The following is a 20,820-nucleotide window of genomic DNA, read 5'->3' on the forward strand; positions in this document are numbered from 1 at the left end:
TCTGTGTAAATTCCTCAACATGATGTTCCAAAAAATGCTATCTTCTGCCTCTGAATGTCTTAAAACAAAGCCCTCCGCCCTCTCACTTCTTTCTCAGTGCTGCACTGGTTGAAGTGGAGCCAGTTGCAGCCTCCCTCTCCTGTGATGGATGCCCAGTTTAGAAGAAGGCCTCCTGCTGCTCCTGATGCCTCACACGTAATCATCAGATCTGGGATCAGGTTCCTCAAAACCCTCTTAACCTCAGCCAAGTGAGGGCATGAAAAAAAAATGGCTGACTCAATGTCAGTGGCTGTTAGGAATAAGAGCTTGTATCTCATACCACACAGTGAACAAGGCCACTATATGGGTCAGACCCCTGCGTCTCCCGGCTATCAAAGCAGCACAACAAAGTGAGGACCAAGTGTAGCTGCAGAGTAGAGCTCCAAACTCCCAGAGAGAGAGACAGAGAAGAGAAAGGATATCATCTGTTCTTATTTTACCTTTTGTCAAGCAGCATGTGGAAAATGATCTTCACTGTGAGTTATTTGCAGAGCTGGATTCCGTGTTATTTCATTCCCTAGCAGAGACATAACAGAGAGGGTCTCCTCTTTCACGCAGGTGGTCCTTCGGCCTTGTTCAAGGGCGCTGTGTGCACTGGGGCAGGGGTGGGAGGGTACCGTGGGAGGGTGCGGTGGGGGGGACAGACAGATGCATGCGAATTTAGGTAATGGTGTAACATTTCAGCGCCTGCTTTCCCTGACCACCCCAAGTAAAGATAGTGTTAATTAATTAGTTTGCTTTTTTTTCAAGCACTAACGAATGGAGTCCCCCAGGTTTTGAGAAGCCACTTGTATTAAAGGAACACAGTCTAAAACCAACATTTGTCATACAAATTACTTGCATATGTTCTTGGGAGAAGAAAAAAGATCCTTGTCATGACAACAGAGATGTCCCGTCACTTTTTTTCCTTTTTAACTCAAGGAGAAAGCTTTAGTAGTACTTTTACATCTGTAGTCTAAGCTTGGCTGACTTGAATATGAAATTGGAATGATAAATGCTATATTTCATAGTGTAAATGTACTAATTTTTTATGGTATGAAGTATGGTGTTTGATTATTGTTAAAGACATGCATCAATCAATGAGTGGACTTCATAGGGTTAAACAGGCAGTCATGCCAGTTAATGAGTCTCACTACAGTCTCACATCAGTTTGCTCCAGCTTCATGAATAAAAACTCTATCTGAGTGGTGCTCCACCTGTCCCTCTACACTGATGACTGAGGTGCGGTGTAATAACAGCAATAACAGCTCTGAAGGGCTGCGGTCTGATGTTAGAGCCCAGACTGGAGAGTGTATATGCGTGATCATGATCCTGTCTGATGAGGGAACAGGCCCTCAGAGCGAGACTATTATTCTTACTACAACACAGAGCAGGAATCTACTCTCAAACAGATGTTAGGAGCCCTTTGTAGCGCCTTTGGCACGGAGCCCAACCCTACCTATCTGCACAGCTATTTACATGGCAATCCAGCTGCTCGGTCTCTGTTTTTTTCTTCTGTCTTTCACCCCTCCCTTGCTTTTGCTCTCTCACTCTGCCTGTCTCTATACATTTGCATTCCCCCTCTTTCTCTTCCTCCCTCTCTCCCCATTTACTGTTTGAAATCAAATACCCTTTCTCATATAAACTTTGATCAATCAAATGCACTAATTTGTTTAGCTGAGGAGACAGTGACATACTGGTGCAGGTTCAGTTACAGAGAGATGAAAAAGGCCAGGCATCCTGTATCTCAGAATATCTCCATGCTGACACAAACCTTTACCCCACACTTTATATTTAGTCATTCCTCTTCAAAGAAAAGCCAAATATATCCCTGAAATTTCTACCTGCTACGCTGACTTATTGTCCCCTCCAGTCCAAGCAGATGTGGGAGGGAAGGATTTATAATGATAACCGTTCCTGGAATCTGAGTTTATATTTTCTTTCTCACTAATCTTTTGAGATGATATAAAATGCTTTGCATTTTAGCCAGAATGGCCTTTGATAGCTGCACCGCTTAAGTAAAGTCATTTATAAAAGGAGTTGTTTAATTTTATTTAACTCATTTATCAAGTTCGGAGTGCTTAAGAGCAGGAGTCAAATTGTATTAGCCAGAAACAGTGCATTAAGTTGCACTTTTTTAAGAACATACTCCTGATAATTAAATGTATTGTCATTTTCATAATATTTGCTGTTTAGTAACAGTCGCAGTGACTTAAATGATTCAAAATAGAGCTTGGAGTTTTCAAGCTCAGAGGATGGATCTGGTCCTCATTAGAAGGTGGCTCAGTGGCAGCATTATCATAAGATGATAATTAGACAAGCAACCTTCATGTAAATGAAAGGAAATGAAAGTCCGCTGAGGCCCTGAAGCTGGCCGGCTCGTCAGTAGAGGGTGCTGATGTTTCCTCCTTCCAGAGCTCAGCCAACATCTCAGATTGCCTCAGAATCATGCAATGTCACGCTATGACAAATGGAGATTCATTAGTTAATTAAAGTGGGGAGTTCAGAGCAGGGTGACGCAGGTCGTCCCCCTTTTTTTTGCTTTCATTCTTAAACATTCCTCCGTGTCACGATTCAAAGGCAGAGCCGAATCCAACTCACTGACTCTCCTGGCATGTTTGGATCAGTTCTTTCTCAGTTTCTGTAATCAAGGCCGTTTCAGCTTCTGACGTAGTTTTGCTGTTATTCTCCCCTCTGTTGTTGACTCAAGTGAACACTCAGATCTGGTATATTAGTGGAGGTAATTTACTGTCTAGAGTGATTTACAGCTCAGGGTGATTGTGTGGGCCTGTGCATGAGAATGCTTAAAGTTTGTTTACCAAATAGGATTAACAAAAGGCATGTCTTTTGCGTGCTCATTGACATTAAGCAGCTCCTTTACCAGAGACTATTTAATTGGTTTAAAGTGATTTTTGGCAAATGAGGCAACACCAAACTAACTAATGGGGGCAGTGGGTTCATTGTTGATGATTTGTGTTGGGAGGCAAAAATGGAAAAGAAACCAGAGAAACCTACTGTTTTCATGTGAAGTCTTCAACTTCTCCGTCTTTGATGTTATGGGGGCAAATAGTTGTTAGGTTGAGGCAGTCTCTCCGCTGCCAGAAACAAGGCTGGAGGCTGAGACAGGTGCACTGCGTTCATCACATCCTGATGGAGGAGACTGAGGGCCAAGATGTTGTTCTCAACATATTGGAAGTGTTTGTTAACAGATGGAGACATGTGCTGGCAAACGTTACCTCACTTTGTCCAGAAAGCGGGGAGAGAAAAAGGATGGGGTGGAAAACAATAATTCATTTCCAATGGCACGAATGATATCAAGATAGATAGGAAGACAAAGATAAGGAAAAAAAGAGTTGTTAATCACGATTAAATTTTAATGTCCAACACAGCAGTTGAAGATGATAGTGTGCACTCTTGTGTTTTAACTGTCAATCTAGTCTGAGAAAAAATGGTCGAGACTTTGTTTATTCCGAGGTTTTGACTATAATATCCAGCTGCAAATTGTGCAAAACCACAAGCAGGTTAAAGATTTTCCCTCAGGAAATATTTTTTATTCAACGTCTGTCATACTTTTCAAGCATGTCCTGTCTTAGTCATATATGTTCCTCTCAGTCCACTCCTATATCTGTGTTTGTATTGCAGCTTTATTTCTCTTGTAAGGTCATGCAGCTACAGCTGGCATCAATATGGCAGGGCTTTTTTATGTCTGAGTCCAGCGTTGGAAAGTTATATTCATAGGGCTAATCAGTTTAAAAGATAATGAAAACAGAGATTGTTTACAGAGATTAGGCCCTTGGAAATGGAGTAATCAGTGCTTTGAAAGGGCACTGACAGCGGTAGGCTGGATTACTGTCTATAGAAACCGAGCAACTAACTCTCCATCTCTAACAAGCTCTTGGAGCTCTGATGTCATCACAGATAGAAGATAGAGTACCTTATCCTCAACTCCTCTCCATTTGCTCCTCTTTGTTGGAATGAAATTACTCAACGTTTAACAGACGGGGCACCTGTCAGCCAGATGTGTTTGAGTAATGAACAAAGTGTAGGATGAAGTAAGCGTTTTGACAAAAATGTCCAGAGAAAAATTAATCACAAGCTTAATTTCTTTTCAGCCCCATTGTTTAATATGCTGTATGATGTATGTGGCGAGGGACTGATCTGTTTCAGAGTAGAGATGCTACATCACTATAAGAAAGTCAGCTTTAAAGCTTAACTCCAGCTTTTGAAATATTTGTGACATTTCACGCTTTCATAAGAATAAACTGCTTAAACTAGAGGCCAGATATTGATTTCTTTTTTCTGCTTGAGGGTGGGTTTTGATATGCATGGCTCACATAGTGTTGTTTGTTGGCTGAGCTATTCGATCCGGTTCCCATTTTATTGATTGGAGAGACACATGGGGCCCCAGTTTAATTGGGGAGGGGTTCCCTTATAAGCGCTCACCCCAGAAAAGCCATGAAAGAAGTTATCAGTATCTCAGATCTCATCCAGCGAGGGGGGTAACATATGTTTAGGATTTGGACTGACTGGGTTGCCCTCCGTCACCAGCCAAACACAACTTGTATCCTTTCTCTTGACTGGGCACACAGTGCGAGTATGTATGTAGCAAGATGTCTGCTGACAGAAAAAGTGATCTGGGAGAAAAATAGATGGAGAGGTTGTGTCCAAGAAGATAGTGCGTCTGATGTGCCAGGACAAGAGGTAGAACAGCTCGATTTGGCTCAAGATTTGATGCAACATTTGGCTGTTCTTGGGTCTTTCCTCTAGTTGAGGCAAAAATGCAGGGGATACAGAGAGCCAAATTCCTACTTATACCCTCATATTTTCTATAAATATGCAGTTGTTATAGATAACCTAGGAACAGGCAGAGACTTTAAGTGTATTAGGTGACTTTGTTGGACCTGTGACTGATCACAAATACTTTAGGGAAGGGATTCTTCTGGAAAGAAGAGGATGGGTGTGAATCTTTTGTCTCAGTCTGAGTCCACTTTTGGCGATGAGACACTGTCAGTTGAGCAGCCCAGTGAGGCTAACCCCCGGCCCTCTGCCTCTAACCAAAGGCTCTGGCATCCTCAGCTCTGGCACTGCAAAGTCCTGGGGGAATGTTTAGTCTGATCAGGATACAGGGCAGAAACCTCCTATAAAGTCACACAAAAAAACCTTATTGTTCTCAAGTGTTTTTAATGTGTTTTTAAAACTTTTAAGAGGCTTATTGTCATTATTATTATTATTATTATTATTATTACTTTAAAAATATATATTTTACTATATATTTGGTATTTCTAAATAGATATTCTGTATTTAATTTTTTTTAAATTGTGTTTTTAACTTTAACTGTTGCTTTAACACCTTGAATCTACCTCCTGTGTATGGAACATGCTTTATAAATAAAACTGTCTTGCCTTGCTTTCTGTGCTTCAACAAAGAGCAAAAGGAATACATGTTTTTTGTGTCAGTGCTACTGCTGTCACATCTCAGCCATTTTGAGGCTTACGTAAGGGTTAAGTTTGTAAAGCATTGCATGTATTGCAGTGGTTTCCATTAGTGTAATGCTGTTGTTTTGCTAAATCTGGCCATTTGATTGTGAAGGCGACCCTGACAGTGTATTTGACAAACAGTCGACTGATACATTTCCTTGCCAAAGGAGAATGACAGGGGGCTGCCTTTGCTGCGAGCGGCCCCACTGTACGCCTATAAGAGCGGAGTGTTGGGTGGTCTGTCCATCAACGGCAGATTTGGGGTTAGGCCTGAGAAAAGCAGCTCACCCATATCACTTTCAAAGAGTGAAACCCTAAGCGCAGGCCGTTCTCTGCCCGCTGCAGCCTTATATGCACAAAGACACCTGTTGTTCAACTCTCATACAAAGGCTTAATCAGTCTAGGTGTTTGCAGCCAAACAAACACAAATGCCATCTTGTATTCAGTTTGCTATGTTTCACATAATGAGAAAAAACTATGTTTGTTTTGTATGTACTTGGCCTGTTACAGTGATTGAGTAACAATGCCAAAGCACTGATTACACAGAATTTTTAACATCAGGCCACAGGCCTTGTAGTGTTGTGAAGTGAAACAAATATGATTTGCCCTTCAATGACAATCTGCTACATAAATGAGACAGTCATACAGCGCAAAGCTGTAGGTCTCTTAAAGTAAGGTACTACATTTTCGGAGCAAGAAGAAACTTAAGCCCTGCAGGACACCAGGATGTACTCAATGTCTTTAAAGTTGGTGCAACTTCCACAGAAAAGTATTCTTACCCTGTAGTCCATGCTGAATAAGGCGAAGATGTGTCAAAATTGTGATCGATAACCAAGTTAAAAAATGTCCTTTTCATTGATACTTGGTTCTTTATTTTACAAATACTGAAAAAGCCCCCTGATAATTACACTAAAGTGAAGTAAGCAAGTGAAGCCAAGCTGAGACGAGTGTGTTTGCTTGTTGCTATTGCAGAGACACTGTGGAGCTTGGTTCACGGCTACTTGTCCCGCCTGCTTCTTACTTGTTATAAGAAATGACATGAGCAGTAATTCCATTGATTATCTTTGGACAACATGGGTCGACTGTATTTCGTCACTGGGGAACAGCAACTAGGCGTCGTCAGCTTATGAACGCCAGACGTAGAATTTTCATTCAAAACAAGTTGAACGCAAATTCAATACTGGTTGGCTTAAAAATGTCATGGCATTAATTATGTACAAATTGCAAATGCCAACATTAGTCTTGGGCATCTTGTAGAAGTTTGTTAAGCCTTGCAGGTCTAATATTTGTCCCAACAGCTGGGAAATGGTCTGCTTTGGGAAAGTTGCTATTAAGTTTGCATTAACAGCTTCTTTCTGCTATTTCCATAAGAGACATTTGTCTTGATGTACAGGCAGCTGGAATCCACTCTGAGATCCAAATCTATTTTCCCTGCTTCTGGCTGGTGCCAACAAGCTTCATACAGCACAACTGAAAAGCAGCAATGATAAGGAATTAGGCAGCAATATATAGAGAAAAGGAAATAAAGAAAAGAAAAGAAAAACTTTTCTTTTTGTTCCTGCATAGAATACAGTCAAGGGTGAAATATCAGATAATTTGCACGTTAAGGTTGTTTTATTAGGTGTAGTTTAAATTAAGAGAGCTTTGACGCCTGATCTTGCTCGTGCTGGCTGTGTGTCTGTTGCTATTTAATCCAGTGGTTAAACAGTGGACAATTAAGAGAGACTGAAGATTGTTGAGGAAAGATGGGATTGGTTTCTACCTAAGTCTTTCCAGTAGAAGAATGGCAGATATGAATAGCTGTGGTAATTTGATGAGGTGCTGCCTCTCTTTGGGATCACACACTGAGAGGAGGCTTTGTTTACGTGCCAAACGGATTTATGGAATCAAAAAGAAGTTTTCATTTCCTTGTTTGAGTCGACGTGCGGGGGATTAGAAGGGGAAAAATGTGGGCAAAGATAAACGTAGTTATCAGACACACCATAACGGAACAAAAGGCTCTTTGGTTTACCTGTTGGTTATGCTTTAATTTTCCATTTTGCTTTGAGCAGTGTTTTCATGGTGTGTTTGGTTTAGTGGATAGTTCATGAGTGTTACATTTATTATGGAATTTAGGATTGACTCATGATAAGTCAAAAAAGCTTGTTTGTCTAAACACACACGCACACACACACACACACATACACACACACACACACACACACACAACATGACATATTTTATAAAAGAGAATTATGCTGAGTTTCATTAAGATACCTCACAAAAGACAACTAAAGTTAAACTGATACACAATGAGCACAATCAAAAGATCGCCACGACAATAAATCAGTATTATTTTTTTTATGTTATTTTATATTTTATGTTAAATAAATGTGTTAATGTGTTATATGTTAAAGATCTTTGCCAAAAGTCTGAGAATAATTATATTTATGTAATTCTGATTGCAACGAAATTGTTATATTTAATGTGCCCATGTCCATTCCTTATGCAAGTGTTTAAAATTCTGCTGCAGAGATTTGGCATCTCTATGGTTGTTTTAATGTTTCTGCAGCACAAAAATATTTTTAGACACCAGCAGAACTTGCGACGCATGAATTAGCATTTAATTTGGTCAGTTATTAAATAAATAAGTGAACATTTTGGTAAATACACTGATTCACCTTCTAGTTTAGAAGTAAAGGATTGATACCATGTCTGTATGTTAATATATAGCTATAGTCAGTAGATGGTTAGCTTAGCTTAGCATAGCCTTATGGGTGATCATGTCTTGGATGTTTAATTTTTAAACTGTAGTATGTGTGCACATTCAAGAAACAATCACACTGTTAATTAGTGAGTTGTAGGTGCTAGTTCAATGATTTTGCTATCTTTGGGCAGACGCTGGCATCTGTTTCCAGTCTAAACTAAGCCAGTGCTTTCCTGGCTGTAACCATAAAAATATGACTCTTGTATCTGTTCATCTAGCTGTCGCCAAGAAAGCAAATTAACTTGTTCCCCAAAATGTCAAACTATACTTTGAACATTTCCGTCTTTACAATGACAATAGATCCTAATGGACAAATATTTAAGGCTGTTAAATACTGAATGCATGTTTTAAACCAACCTGATCGTATAGAAATGTTTAAAATGACAACAATCTCTCAACACTGCATTAAATGGTGATGGCATATCATGTATTAAAAATGATGTGCATTAAGAGGTAGTGGTCATTTCATGTATTTTTCTGAGATTAGGCTGCATTTGTCTGTGCTTTCCAAAACCATTATAAATTTCTGTTAAAAATAATTATGTAAATAATTATGCAATAGTAAACACCACGACAATCAGTTACGGTTTGTAAAAGACTATCTCTACTCAAGGGTGGAAACGTAACACTCTTGGTTGTTGACGGTAAACGGACAATGGTAACCATCCACCGAAACCACCTCCTTCAAATATGGACATTTGTCACCTTTTTATAGATGTCATCTGAACGGCACCACTTCTCTGGGTCATATTTTTGTGACTACCAAGACAAAGAATCCTACTTGACTTTCCATTGGCATTGTTCCCATGGTACTGGCACGTAATATGTTAAAATTACGTGCCACCACCTCGTAATGCGATGTTAAGAGGTCATGGTCATTTCACGTATTTCTGAAAGATCAGGCTGTTTTAAGCGGCTCTGCCCTATTGGCCCTTCTCTGTGGCTAACGGACTCTTGTTCACATCTTTAGTCTATTTTACAATCCAGAGTTGGAATCAAACCCTCAGTCTGAATGCCCTTTGTGGTTTCAGGGGGCGCAGGTTCAAATCTGTCACTGGGAAAAGACAGCAGCCAGTCTCTTTGAACAGCTAGTCAGACTCTAATTTAAGACGCAGATGAAGTACATGTGTATGTTTCTCTGCTTTTTTATGCTTGCGTGTATGTGTGCATATTTTGTTTTCTCAAACTTGAAAAGGACACTCAAGTCCACAAGTGATTTGGTCTCTCTCTCCACCCTTGTCACGTTCTGAAAGTCTGACAACATCTCTCTTAAATCATTCTGATATCATCGACTGCATTTCATGTTTCCAGAAAGTTAGAACAAATCAATATCATAGAGTACACAACAACCCCTCGCTGCCAGCCACAGCAGAGACGCTGGCCATCGCAGACCAAAACAGCAACTGAAATATGGAACTATTTTTCATGGTATTGTGTGTATTTTGACTTTAAACATGCTCTTATTGGCTTTTGCGTGTGAGGCACAAGTGAGGTTATTAATTATCACGGTCTCTCAGCTCTAGTAAAGGCAACAGCTGCATTTCATAGAGGACTTGCAGGCAGCATTGTATATAAAGAGAGGGACCAAAAATAGACCTTTGTTCTTCAGAAGGAGGTGTTGCTCACCAACTGCTGTTTCTTCAGAGCCAAAGTGACTGGCAGAATAAATGTTGATGAGGCATCTGTTCGAATAACATTTACTTTTGTGTCTTTTGAAATTTATTGTGCATAACATGCTTCCCAAACAAAATCCAGAGTGACCAAAGCGCTTGGCTTACCCCCTTAGTTACAGCACAGTTTACATTGATAACAGTGGGCAGATATACCGGCCGAAATTCTTAGAAATCTTCTTTACAGTGCGTCCTTGATTTCCGACAGAGGTACACAAATGCAGTCTTATTTTGAAATAACTTGCTGAAAGTTTTATCAGCTATAGTTGGCTAGCTTGTTACGGTAATGTTCTTTTCAGTGTACTGAATCATTAGAACTAAGTCATTAAACACATTCGTTCAAAAGATTTGTTCATTGAATTGTTCAGTGCTTGACTGGAGCTCCACTGGATGGTCCCACTCACTGAACTACAAACATGGCTGAATGTTCAGTACAGCTTGCTAATGATGTCAATCTAGGTAATGTCTATCTGGATTTCAGTCCAAGACCAATGTTGAGTTGTTGCAGCTACATGTATTTGCTGTCTTGAACACACCCCATTCCTCTTGTGAATAAATGACTTGAATCACTCATTCAGTGAATAAGTGTATCCCTGCAAATTAGTCATGTTTGCTTGCAGTTAGTTTGCAGCTGACTGAGAGCTCAAATAAACTGAGAAATGAACAGCTTGTTTCAGAAAGTTCTTTTGAATTAATCATTTGCAAATGAAACAACACTAGAACACACACAGCGGCAGCTTCTTTGGAAGATACAACCTTTGAAGTGACTAGTGACAGTAGTTCATATATCAGCCGATGGTTTTGTCAGGTGGACAGCAGTCCATAAACACATTCCAGAGCCCCAGACATAAGCCATTTTCCAGAGGTGAAGAGCAGTGATGATAAAGTCACAGGCTTGTTTAGGGTTTTGCCGAGTGATCACTGCATTATGAAACTTTACATCTCTGACCCCAGGGTCTGGAAATGCCCACGTGGACACATGGCTTTTTCATTGTCCTCACAAAGCCTGTCTATTGTCTGCCTCCTCTCTGTGTGTCTCAATCAGAGACTCTGACGCTGCTCTGCGGATGCACCTGGCCCATAAGGTTTCACTCATACGTCCTCTGCCTTGGAATATTAAAACGCTGACAAAAAGTTAAACAGAGTGGTGCCGTCGTCTTTTAGCAGACTGTTCTGTGGTGCAATATTAGGTGCTATTGTCTGGACAGAGTGACCAGTCAGTTAGATTTAAAAACAGCATGGTCTTTATTGAGGGATATCATGTTTTGGGGGAATGAATGCTCAATTATTTGAACTGGATCTGGGCTTGGTTGAGGGGGCGAGGTGTGGAAGAAGTCTGAAGGTGGTTCTGACTTTTGCTTTTAGTCTTTGCTCCTGCGTAGGGGCAAAGACTCGGCGTGGACCGGCCCAGTCATGAGCCTAACAGATGTGGTCCTCTCTGTTCCTCATCCAGGCTGCCATGGCAGTCGTTCAGTTATTCTCTGTCAGAGGTTCAGCCCGGGGAGTACAGGTTTGGGCCTTGCGTGCGCCCTCCCCAGTGTTTACCCTTCATCCTGTCAGCATGGCTGGATACTGGCTAAAAACAGCCAGCCGCTGATGATGTCCAGGACTGATAGAGGTATCTGCTTTCATTAAGGAAGACTCTATTAGCTCGTGGTGTGAATTTAACGTTTGTTCTTCGAGGCCAAGCCTCAAATAAATGAAGAGATATCTATAGCTCTCTAATTGGAACCACCTTGAAGTCTTGTTTCTCTCTCTCCTTCCATCTCTCCAGTGAGTGATTTCATGACTTTTGTCCGTTGGCGTCACAAGAAACAGATGTGAGTGAGATTCCTGCTGGTTTCTGTTTTCGATCGAAAAGCTGGTAAATGGTTGGATTGATGACATTTTGTTTGCCTGTGAACATGTTCTTCATTGAATTTATGGAGTGTCTCTCCACTTTCAAAACACCTGCTGCACCGTGGGCTGATGTCAAATCAAAGTTGATACTTTCAGTTGTCTGACATCGCTGAACAAAGGAAAGTCAAACTGAAAAATAAATAATCAGAAAGTAAGTAAAAAAATGACTTACAGTTGACATAACATTTGTAAATGTTTTGTAATGCTTATAAAGATAAATGTGTGTCACAGAGTCTACATTACACATGAAAGAGGAGCAGCATACATCATTGAATTATGGCTTATAAAAAGTATTATCTTGACAAATTATATATCTTCAACATAGTGTATTCAGGGATGAAATACCACTAATACTGTATATTATTGTTCCTTTATTATGGCAACCTTATCCATGAACGCTTTCATCTCTTTATGATTTAGAGAATAAAACAAGCATTCAATTAAATTTGAATGAAGTAAACAATATCAAATACAGTTGCAAATGCATTGACGTTAGCGTTAGATGTGTCATTTTTTACAATATATTCACTGTTAGTATAATATAATACAATGACCAGAGTGGTTATTCAATTACTGTTGAACTTGTCAAGGAGGAAAACAATTAATGTTGGATATAAGTGTTTTCTCTGATTTGTGTTTAACCTGTGGTTAACCTGATAACTCTGGAAAGTAGAATGATCTTCTATTCTTTCCCCGGCTTCAGAGGCCCTGTCACTTCACATTAGTGCGAACAGTCAGCTGTACCCCGGCCTGCTCTGTCTGGCAATCAGCTCGAGAGTCTGAAACACCTGCTCATGTTAGGCAGTTTCCATGGAATAATGTAGTAATTCCACCAGGAATTGATTGGGATTGGGAAAAAAGGAGAGAAGGGAAAACAAATATGCGCCTGCACATACAGTAGACTCGATTGGAAAGAATGCCACTGTTTGTTTTTTTTCCAAGCGAAGGAAAAACCTCTCCCCTTTTTAACCAGAGGAGATCAAAGAGGTTTGGTGATATGAGGAGCGGTCTGCATGCACTGCTCCAAAGTGAATTACGTCCGCCCTTCCCCTGGTGCAGTCTTGAACCCCCTTTGATAATTGTGAAAAAAATATGAGCTGCTATATCTGCTTTGCCATGGGTTTCTGTCTTTATTTATGTGAAATAAGTCAAAGTTCAGACGTAAGGTTTAGCTCTATATTCTGATTAAAAAGCTACTTGCTGTTTGAGATTCCGTACATATCCAAGGGCTTTAAATCAAAAGTGGAACATCGACAGGGAGAGCAAATTATACATGAAGCCTCTCAGCTCCTCACACAACTTTATGTCTTTGCGGTATTTCCTGGATCATGTCAGCTGTTTTTGGAGGACATGATTTTCTTTTAATTCCTCCCAAAGCACAGAGAAGGCTCCCTCCTTCTTCTGACACTTTTACAATCCATCAGGATTTGTTCTGACTTTTCCTTAAACACTAACTGTTTTTCATCAGTGGTATCTTTATTGACACACAGATACACTCATGTCCACAGTTTTAATCTTGACAGTCAAGTTAGTCACTCTAGCTTTAGGTGTTGTAGGAGTGTCTCTCCAAGGTTGTGCCTCAGATCTATGGGAATAATTGTCTCTGTGGCTCCCCTGCTTCCCACCATTTTGACAAATACAATTATTCCCACACCTTCCAGAGGGGAGGATAAGTGTTTGTGTTCTTGCCAGGGTAGAACAAGCCACGGGGAAGACATGATATCAAAGTGCTGGGGAGGATTTTGGAGAGGACTATGGTGAGGTAGCAGATCTCTTGGGCCCTGGAGAACCACAACTCTTGACATTTCCAAAAGAACACCGCTAACATTGCCATTCTTCAACCGACAGAGGACGGAGCATCTCAATCTGGATGTCTGCCTCAGAACATGCAATCTGAATTCCTTCGTTCCTCTCTGAGCGTCCCTCTCATGACCTCGTCCTGTCCAAGTGTTATTTATCTCAACATTTTGTACTTTGGAGCAAACTATGGCCTCTAGTGGTTGCAAGAAAACTCAAAGATCAGGTTTGTTTGTAGCTGTTATTTCCATGCTATGCTTCTTTCACATCAGTGGGAGTGGTAATGACTGAAAAATGTATCTCTTCAGATAGCAAAATTGTGATGAACAATTTGGATGGAAAACCATGCCTCTTTGTGTCTGTGCGCGTGGAACTTTCCGCCTCCCTCTAGGAACAGGTTGTCATGTTCCTGCTGTGCTCACATGCTGTTTACTTTGTCTCCTCAACCTGCTAAGACATGAGATATTGTCTTCCTACTCGCAGGTATTCTACGAGCTGTCTTTCCTGAGCCTTACACACACACACACACTCGCACACACACACACACACACACACACACACACATACATGCACAAACAATTTCCCCCTGTGTTGATGGGTGAGAGAGAAAAACATTCCTCAGTCAGGAGGTGGAGGTGCCCTGAAGGATTCTGTGTATGTGTATGTGTATTTGTGTGTGTGTGCGTGCGTGTGTGTGTGTGTGTGACAGAGCGAGAGAGACAAAGGACTTATTTCACAGCAGGTTTTTTCCCAACAAGACAGTGGATGCAGTCAGCTGTAATCCCTTGTAGTGCAGAGACACTGTCACACACATGTTCGCACACACTGACAACCACAAGAAATAACAGAGAGCTCCTCGTGTTTTTCAGACAGACACACAGGCAGCAGAAACACACTGGCTACTGCAGAGCGAGTCCAGGTGGATTACATCAGGACTTAAGTATTACCTCAGGTGATGCCTTGTCATCTGCAAGGTGTTGGTGTTGTACATGGACTTCTATGGAGCTATAGCTGTGGCAAAACAGCAAAGAAATAAACATGTTGTCAAGGCAATATCAAGCATGTTTCCTCACGCCTGAGACTGGCAGCGGGAGTATTTCCGAAGCCTTGCTGCTGTTTCCATACTCAAACACCTGTGATACAAGTGAAGCCCAGGAACAGGATGGTTGTGGTTCCCTTGTGGAAGCAGGAATATGAAGGTTGGGATATGTGTGAGGCCTTAAGAAGTGTGTGAGTGTGTTCCTGGGGTGTTTGCCATTTAGCCTAGTATGTGGTGCTGAGGGCTGCTGGGGACTCCGGTGTGTGTTCAGCTGGACCTGCAGGATGTTTTTATAAGGGAGGCGTTCCCCTCCTGTACAATGCATGCACATACACACACAAGCAGGCGCAAACACACAGGTGCTTACAAGCTTTAGTTCTAAAGGCGCAGGGTTACGTGGTCAGTGCACAATGCGTCACTGCGCAATATGTTCGGTATGCAGCGGGTCGGTCTCCGAGCAGCGGCAGGGCCTTTCCTGTGGCCTCTGTCTGATGTCTGCATCATGGCAGCCAGTTTTGTACACCTTCTCCTCTCTGCTGTCAGCCTGTCAAAAGGCTTGTTCCAAAATGTAGAGGTTTGGTCTGCCTCGCCAGGCCTCAGAGGGACCTCCACTCACACGTTTCCCACAGGCAGAAGCATAAGAAGGAGGAGGCCTGATGCTCGCAGCCAGTTTTACGTAGTAACAGTAACTGTCTGGCTATTTCCTACCAGGAGGAATAAATAAATAAATAAAGGGAACTCCACTTCATAACATTTTAATTGGCTTTGGAGGCTTAGCTGTGGCTCGCCTGTGGTTACCGCGGTCAGGCAAGTATGGAGCGCAGCAGCCACTGGATGTTTTAGGCTTTCAAACACACAAACGCACTCTAGGAAACACACACACACACACATACACAGTAACTACACTCTCTCTGCCTCTCACTCTCTAAAGGCCAGGAGAGCTGTACCACAGGGGTTGGCATTTCCTTCAATGAAACCACTTGTCGAAATCCAACTCCCTCATTACACCATGTTAGAATTACTGCACGCCGCAGCTAAACATTCCCGTGAACCCACCAATAGCCCAAACTTATCTTCCAAACAAGTCAAATCAGACTGTAAACACACTGAGATTGTTTCTGTTCGACCTCCCGTTCTGCTGCTCTTGTGTGTGAGTGTTTTGATGTGTTTTGACTTTTGAGGCTTTTGCGGTGTGTGTGTGGTTCTCATGTCTATTGGAGAGGCGCTGGATAGGATCCTGTCAGCATGGAGCCTTGCTGTGAACAAGCTTGCAAGTAGCATCTGATGATATCATTGCCTGTAAGAACTTTAGAGTTTCTACATTTGTGCACCTGCATATATGCATGCCGCGTGTCTATTCCTCTGTCTATGTTTGGTTATAACTGGGATTAAGTGGTGTTTCGGTGGCCCCACAGTTCAGATAAGATGTGAGGACCATAGTGTGCACAAGAGGGTCTCTGTGTTTCTTCTGCTTGCCTTTGCAAATGTTCCCTGTACCTCCTGAGTGATAGAAAAGTCTCCAATTAGAGCCTGAGCTCATGTCACACATCTGCTGATCCCATCCACCCTGGTCCAGGAGTTTCCTACCTATTTATGAGAAAGCCATCCATCCGCCTTCACGCCTCCTAATCCCCCAGCCTCCATTATTCCTGGGAAGCGCACTGTCACCATAGAAATCAAGAGTGAGAAACAGAAAAACAAAACAACAGACAGGGAGGAGAGAAAAAAAACTATAATGGGGGGAAAATGTAGTAGAAGAAAACAGGGAGTGAGGCAGGATAAAGGAGGAAACAATTGGGAAAATTCTCCAAAGGTCAAAGCACTGGTAAAATAAAAAATATAAAAAGAGAAAAATGAAGAAACACAGAAAAGAATTGTCCATGAAAGTGTCAATGTGGAGTTTGTGACGCATTGTCGGTGCAGGGTTTGCCTGCTCAGGCGAATGGGTCTCAGGGGCTCTTTATTTTTGAAGCTTGACTGCAATTTGGATAAGAGAGCCAGAGGTCCCAGGGAAGGAGCCGCCAACCCTGACAAGCTGCTGGAGGAGCCCTGTGCGGGGTCACTGAGCGAACCCCATCCTCTATGACTCTGGAAGACAATACACACATGCACTGTGTGTACACGCACACACTCTCTTCATCCTGTGTGGATTAGACAGGCTCATCAGTGTGTTATTATTTGCTGTGTCTTCTTTCCACCATTCCCTTCCAGCCTCTTTACATCTTTGTCTTCTTCCTTCCTCATACACCTAAAAAACAAAGCATGAAGACACTCAGCCACAGCCTTATTACTTTGACAAGAAGTGTTTCAAATAATCTGTGGCCATAGAAACGAAAAAAATAAGAGCAGAGAGCTGTGAGCAAATTGAAGTCTGCAAGACAACATCAAATGACTATAACTATTATCCTGTTCAAGTGCATTCAGACACACACATGAATTGTGCTCCACATACTGTGTATGCATGTGCTAATTTGTCAGACTGGTGTCTGATGTAACGTAATAAGGAAAATGATTGTGAAAGGAGTGCGAGTGGGAGAGAGAGGAACATGACATGTTCCTGTTTTGATCGGGAGAGTCCATTAGAACGGCAAAGGTTAAGCCTCCAGAAGGCTGGCTGCTGACTGTTTGATGGGATCAGAGAATACATAATTGTTCGCCAGTCACATGTGTCATAAAAAGAGACGCCAAAGCCTTTGTAATGAGGATTATGTGTCTTTTCCATGGATTCATTTCTCCACTCTGTGACATTATTGTGTGTTTGGTGAGCTGTGAGGGCCTGTATCTCTCCCATCCTGACTGTCTTTGTCTGATTGCACACACAGGCCAACTACCTTGACTTTCCACTGTGCACTTTGAGATTTTTACTGGTCAGTGTGGATACGGAGAACCATTGGCCAAAGCCCGTAAAACTAGCACAAGCATGTTTCATTGCAGTACAAGGTGTGAACTAATACAGTCTTAGTGTCTGGCAGCAGAGAAAAACTGGAAGTGAATCCTTGGACCTTGACTCAGCAGATAATTGTCTGTAATTTTGCTTTCACTCAGTAGAAGTCAAAGTGCTTTACAAAACCTACCGTTTAGGTATTTTATGTGCTGGACTGATGAGGGACATTGGCGTAGTCCTCTTTTAAATGCCTGTGTGAAGCTGTTTATTGTTCAGTATATTAATTGACTTTAAGTGCTCACACAGGCACCATAAAGTCAAATGAAATAGCCACAGTTGTATAAATCCTCCATCATAAGGTGAATACAAAGATAATAAGAAACCACAGATTCAGGATGTTTTCTTTTTTGGGTTTTGTGTGAGCTAATATGCGAGAGAGACAGACAGACAGGCAGAGAGCAACAGTAAGAGAAGCAGCGAGAAAGAATGATTGGAGTGTTTCCATGAATATATCAATGCTGACGTACGAAAACCCTGTGTGTCCAATTTTAATTATTTTTTACACTTTCAGTTTGATTGAAAAATTTCATGGATCTCGGAGAAATAAGACATGTCTCCAACCATTTAAAAACCATTTGGATAGTGTGCTGATTTTATTATTATCAAACAAAACAAGGCTAGTTGATGTTGAAGATAGAAATTCGTCATATGAGTGGTTCAATATGGGCTAGTTAAGGCCCATTAAGTCCCATGAAAACAAGAATTGTGTTTTCGTTCACTTTTAATGAGCCCTTTACATCTACATAGGTAGCGGGTCCTCTTCTGTGAAGACCATCATGTTGCACCGCCATGTTTCTACAGTAGCCCAGAAAGGACCAACCAAACACTTGTTCTAGAGAGAGTTTTTCACGAAAGGCTCAAGTGTAGGTTCTAATACATACTTGGAAGGGGAAGGTGAGGGGAGGTGTATTCATTTGGTTGCAACCTCACCACTAGATGCTACTAAATCTTACCAGTGGCCCTTTTGTCTGATGTTTGTAGTTGATTGAGTTCCCCATTTGAGTGCTTTCCTCCTTTTCTACCTTTGCTGCAAATATACATTATGTAAGCAGATGGAGTCAGATAAACACATCTGACACATATGATTTTCGATATGTGTCTGTTTATGGCCAAAAGTGCTGCTGAGTGTAAATGCAAAGTGATGCGTGCGCTGAACTAAGGCTTGGCTGTGGGGAAAGGAAACATTAAGTCGTGTGCTGCACAGCAAACATCAGAAACTGCATTAAACATTACAGTCACATTGTAATTTTACAGCCTGTTTTAGGATTGCTCATGACTCTAATGTATGAGTGAGGCAATCAGTGCCCGTGAAGCTCAGGAATCCAAATTAACTTTGAAGTGCAGATTCGTGTAATGTGTTTTCTTGCACGGCAGGCAGTTAAATTGTGGGAACTGGTGGACAGAACATGTCCACCAGTTCTCACTGGGTCTAAGTAGTTGTAGGCTGAGCTACAAGAGGCCTGCTGCACTGTATGGACTGGGGCTGAAGCAGTCATGGAAAAGAAGTGTGTTACTGATCTCTGAAAAGTGATGACAGTAAAAACTGCTGGTTCCTCAACATGTATTATTGGTTGAAATATCATTTTAGAATGTGGTATTTTGGCTAAAGTGGCCATAATCGATGTTTCGTAGCTTGTTGTTCGTAATGATAGATCTACAGAGAATTATCACCTGACTCCCTTCGGCTTTATGTAGCTTTATAAGGACTTTCAGCTCATTGTTTAGCTGTCCGACCTACAACTTTACTGTTTTGGTTCACTCTTACTGCTCTCATAGTTTTGTTTTCGGCCAACAGGCAGCTGTTTTTGGAGACAACATGACTTACTCAGCAACAAATGGTGGGCAGATACAGCTACTTTCTGGTGAGGATAGTGTAGTATTTAACAGCTAAAGAGCCAGATATTTCTCCCAGGAGGAAATGGCTCAGAAACAGGTAAAGGACAGTAATTATTGGACTTAGATTTACCAGGTGGACAGAAACTTGACTACAAATGAATACTACTCCACAACTGCTGGATGTGGGAATAAGCAACCGTTTGATTATTTATAACATATCAGACTAAGAGGTGATGATGTGTCAATGTTTTGTCCACAACTTTTTTCCGCTGCCCCCAAGTGGTCAAAGAAATCAGTTAATGCAGCTGTAATGAGTTAATCTCTCTGACTTCAGACCAAGAAATAGACCAAAAGTCAAGACCAAGTTTTTTTTTTAAAGATTATTTTTCGTGCATTTTTTGCCTTTATTATTATTAGACAGTTAGTGGCATAGAGGCTGACTGGAAACTAGGCGAGAGAGAGAGAGACAGATGGTTATGTCATGCAACAAAGGACCCTTGCCAGACTCAATGATTCAGTGTATGTGAAAGGTGTTTTTTGTAATGATGAGCCTTCAGAGAATTATCACCCAACTCTGCAGTTTCCTTTGCTACTATGTAGTGTATTAGCATCTGTCAAGTCATTTTTTTGGTTTTCCAGCCCACAATTTTACTGTTTCAGTTTTACCACTCTTATCAGTGTTGATTTTTAAATGTAAGGCAATTGTTTTCAGAGAAAAACACTAAACTCACTGAATGCTACATATCCAACACCAGAAACAGATAAACAAACTTGTACTGGGATCAGACTACACAAAGTCAGACAGATTTTAACACGATTTGATCATCACTGACAAATTTCAAGCATAAGGTCTGAATATGACCGCCAGGAGCGATGAACAAGCACTGTTACCCCCTTGTAGTGTGCATATTTAAGAACAGTGTTGTGGCATCAAGGATGCCCCACAACACCCCAACAAAAACTCAAGGCAGCATATTCCTGCCTGGTCTGACAAGTCCTGTGACGAATTCCTTGATGTTGACTCAAGAATGTTTTTTTTTTTTCCTTTTTTTCCTTTTCTTCTCAGAACACAAGACCACCAGTATCACACATAGTGCTTCCGTAGCCATGATTGTCTATGAACTTGCACAAGGTATTGAACAAATGATTGGTCAGGGTCATACTTGTAGTGTTTCTAGTGTTGCGAACAAGACATGGCAAGAATTCACAGCACTATGAGTACTATCATATCTTAGATGGTGACCATTGGGAAATACAAAAATATTGTGTAGTCTGATCCTGACATAAGTCACTAGCTGATGAACACAGTGAAGTATTTAGTAGCTTAACAGCCAGATCATTCCCTCCGGAATTGGTGGAGAGCAATACAGAGAAAGGAGAGTGAATATTGGACT

This window comes from Scomber japonicus, chromosome 8, assembly GCF_027409825.1.
Source record: "Scomber japonicus isolate fScoJap1 chromosome 8, fScoJap1.pri, whole genome shotgun sequence".
NCBI lineage: Eukaryota > Metazoa > Chordata > Actinopteri > Scombriformes > Scombridae > Scomber > Scomber japonicus.